The sequence below is a fragment of the Suncus etruscus genome, chromosome 10, assembly GCF_024139225.1.
Source record: "Suncus etruscus isolate mSunEtr1 chromosome 10, mSunEtr1.pri.cur, whole genome shotgun sequence".
NCBI lineage: Eukaryota > Metazoa > Chordata > Mammalia > Eulipotyphla > Soricidae > Suncus > Suncus etruscus.
In genome coordinates this window covers 100,124,016-100,128,588 of record NC_064857.1, presented here as the reverse complement: position 1 = coordinate 100,128,588, position 4,573 = coordinate 100,124,016, and positions in this window count along the sequence as shown.

The following is a 4,573-nucleotide window of genomic DNA, read 5'->3' as shown; positions in this document are numbered from 1 at the left end:
TACCTGAGACCACTTGGCCCCTGACCCCCATCCTTTTATATTTCCCTCTTTTTTTTGTTTTGTTTTGTTTTGTTTTTGGGCAACACCCGGCATTGCTCAGGGGTTACTCCTGGCTGTCTGTTCAGAAATAGCTCCTGGCAGGCACGGGGGACCATATGAGACACCGGGATTCGAACCAACCACCTTTGGTCCTGGATCAGCTGCTTGCAAGGCAAACGCCGCTGTGCTATCTCTCCGGGCCCTATTTCCCTCTTCTTAATTTTATAGAAAAATGCAGAAATATAAGGTAAAACAAAGTAATTCATGTTCCATGGTTTTTTTTTTTTTTTTTTTTTTGGTTTGGTTTTTGGGCCACACCCGGTGATACTCAGGAGTTACTCCTGGCTATGCTCTCAGAAATTGCCCCTGGCTTGGGGGACCATATAGGACACCAGGGGTTGGAACCGTGGTTCGTCCTAGGTTAGCGCGTGCAAGTCAAATGCCCTACTGTCTGCACCACTGCTCCAGCCCCATGTCCCATGTTTTTAGGCCAAAGGTGTTTTTCTTTCTATTTCCCCAACTTTTGCTGCACCTATGCAAAAATATGCCACCCCATTTTTATCTTTTAGACAGGGGCTCCTGCCTTTATCATAGAACCTGGACAAGCTACTCTTCAAGGCCAACTTTGAATCTAGTGAGAAGTTAACTCAGATTTTGGTGTGACTTAAGGTTTTACATCTCCCTGCTTTGATCTCTATCATGGCTAGTGTATATGTGTGTGTGTGTGTGTGTGTGTGTGTGTGTGTGTGTGTGTGTGTGTGTGTGTGAAATTAATCCTAACAATAGTTAGGAAAATGTTGTAATTGTTACTTCCATTTCTGCCCTGGGAAACAGACCTAAATTGGTCATATATCTCTGGTGAGTCCACACAGCTAAAAAATATTAGAGATGGAATCCAAACTAAAAATTCTGAGGCACCATGCTCCTGGCTATACCATCTCTTCAGAAATAACATTTAGTGAGTTCTTACTATAAGCCACTATTATACCAAGTACTTTACTATTAAGTTTTATTTCATTAAGTTTTTTGTTTGTCTTTTGTTTTAGGGCCACACATAGTTATGTTCAGGATTTACCAGTACTCCTCATTCCTCACTGAGAAATCACTTCTGGTAGGCTTGGGGGATCATATGGGGTGCTGGGTTTAAACCTGTGTGGCCATGTGCAAGACAGTACTTACTGTACTATCTCTCCCGACTCTTATTTAGTTGTTAAATTCAACCCTATATTATTAACATGAATACTGCTGATAATTTTACTTTTCTGTAAAATGACATTATGATACCACATATTGTCTCACTACTCTATCATGTCTGCATTGAGAATTTAGAGTGATCTTATAGATTCCTCTTAATCTGAAATGTAAGCTTGTCTTTTTTTACCTTAGTGTTCCTGGTATAGAGTAAGATGACTCTGACCTAATAGGTAGTTATGAAATATTTGAGGAACAAATGAATAAATATTCTCCTCCATATGACAAATGAGACTGTGATAGGCCTATGCCACTTAATTTTTATATTATAATGATATGTGGTCACTAAAAATCACCTGTTTGACTTTGCTTAACTATAAGTTATTCTTTTCATGGTGGTGAGTGTTTTTACAGTGATTTGTGGAATTGTTGCCCCTGTCTGTGCTGCTCAGCAAAAGGCTCTCTTCTTTAAGCACTTACAGTCTAAGAGAGGACCACTTTGTCTTGAAAATCTGCACCTTACTTAAATGGCATATCAAATCCAATTCGAAAGAACCTCTAAGTTCCCAATTGTAAAGGCCAGTCATATTATGTCTTTATCTATGAAATGAACATTATGAATAAAGTGCAAGCATATTTTGTCAAGAGTTGGAGGACAGGCAAGTAGATCAGAACAAGAGTTGTTAATGATTCCTAACACTTTAGGAAGAATGTAGAAGATCAATAGATCTACAAAAGTCTAATCCTGTTAGAAAGTGTGGGCATCCTGGGCTTTATTTACTTAAGATTGATAAAACTGTGTTATATTTTTGAGAATTCAGTGGAATAGAATCACATCATCTCTTAAGAAAGCAATTCTCTCAGCTACACTTTCTTGTCCTGACTTCACCTGTTAGTCCTTTTTTTTTGGGGGGTGTTGGGCTAACTCTGTGATGCCCAGGGGTTACTCATGGCTATGCACTCATAAATTACTACTGGCTTTGGGGACCATATAGGACGCTGGGGGATCGAACCATGGTTCGTCCTAGGCTAGCACAGGCAAGGCAGATGCCTTACCACTTGCGCTGACCACCACCTGTTAGTCTTTGACCATTGAAATTGATGGTACATTCTTCTAAAATTTCTGGAGTCTATCATTTGACCCAAATTTGAAATAGTTGGATAAGGAAAGAAAATTTAACTGCTCCTTTTGCATCAAAATAGTACAAGTGAGTCTTCTTTTTATAAAATTTGGACCATGCTGTGACCTAGTCAGTAGCAGGTACTCAATAGAGGTTGTTTGAATAAATACATAAAAATATGAATTTGTGAAATAGATCTATAAAAATGTGATCATTTACTCCCAGAAGATTTATATGCTTATTTGCTTCTGAATGTTGACTTTAAATATTGACCTTTAACACAAAGTATCAAGGAATAAGGTGAGATTATTTTTTTCTTTGGAAGTTACTTAGTCCTTTTTCTAACCTACAGGGATATAACTCAGATCTCTGTGCCATATAATTTTCCCTCTTACATATATGATTAAAGAGTGGACAATCTTGAATTTTATATGTTTAATTTTGAAAAAAAAAGTAAAAACCTGCTGGACTACTATGATCTATAGATTTAAAATATGCTGTAATGTATATAATTTAGCATACATGGCTTTTCCTTCAACATCTGTGTTCTGATTTGTAGTCTAATAAACCTTCCTGCTGCAGATGGCGTGTGCACAGTTGTTGTGAGGTATAATACATCAACACAACATTTCTAAACACAGAGCAATAATGTATTCAATTAAGGAAGGAAATAAAACATTGAGCAGTTTCTTATTATAAATCTTTTACTAAGCTTCCCACATCACATGTTTGCTGAGGAAATAATACATGTCATTCAGACTAAGGGTTATTGTAGACTGCTGAGGGAAACATGAAATTCTGGAGGTTTCAGCAGTCCTGTGAAACCCTGAAACATGGAAAGTGTACAAATTAGAAGGGGATGTAATATGTGACTAATGACACCTCTTGGGATACCTTTGGAACCCATATTTACTGTTATGATCACTAGATTCATTTAAACCACAGAAGTTGAAAAGCAATGCCCTAGCCAGTGAAAAACACCTCTGAGTTCATTAGATGTGGTTGTAATTTAAGCTCTAAAGGGTTTTTTCCTTGCTGTCATTCTTCATATTTCTGGAAATGTGGTACTTGAGCTTCTAATAAAAATGGTCTACATCATGACCATATAATCTACAGTTCCTAGAAAGCACATTTACACTTCTATATCTATAGCTAATGTCAAGACTGAACAGAAATTCAATTCATCCCAGATGTCACTCAAAAGAAAGTTCTAGAGAAAAATCTACCCCTTAGAATATTCTAATAACTGAATGTGTGTTCCAGGCAATGGTATAAATATGCAGCTCAGGTCTTCACAGCCCCAAAGTCAGAAATCCTACTCATACACAATGCCAAGGACAAAGTTAACACAAATCCCTCAAAGTAAATTTTTTTTTAATTTTTGTTTTTGTTTTGGGGACATACCCTCTCTCTCTCTCTCTCTCTCTCTCTCTCTCTCTCTCTCTCTCTCTCTCTCTCTCTCCTTCCTTGGAATTCCTAAATAAAAACCTGATTTTATTTTTAAAAAATTTAAAAACAAAACCAAACCCAGATGATTCAAGGTCTTTCTATTTAAACATCTTAATAAGAAATGTTATTTTTAGGAGACATTTATTATTTTGACTTGTTAAGACATCATCATTTCACAATGCTTTAAAGAAACAAACACGATCGTTTATTTGAAGAAAAAAAAAGTATATGTGGTCAAGGATAGTGGTCAAACATTTATCTTGACTGTGTGAGACCTGGAATTTAATACCAAGCATTCTATACACAATATAGATATAGAGTGAATGAGAAAGCAAGAAAACAACAGAACCAGAGACTGAGCGAAAGATGTAATATTTGGGCTGATCATCATGAACACATAGCTCTTGGTGGAGCTCTGGACTAAAGAAATCCCTTCTGACCTAGTGACACTCTTCTTTGTAACCACATTCTTCCTTCCTTAAGTTCTGGTTTCCCTGAGTGATTCTTGGATCCTCAGAGGCATTCTAACTGGTATGTTACTAGAGTTCATTCCTGGGAGATGTCTCTAATAGGAGAAGCTTTTTGAGCTGAAACAAACAAACAAACAAACAAAAAAGCGATATCACAGCAGGTAGGGCTTTGCGTGCGATCTACCCAGATTCAATCCCCAGCATCCCATATGGTCCCCTAAGCCTGTCAGGAGTAATTTCTGAGTGCAGAGCCAGGAGGAATCCCTGAGAGCCACTGTGTGTGGTCAAAAAATGAGAGAAGGA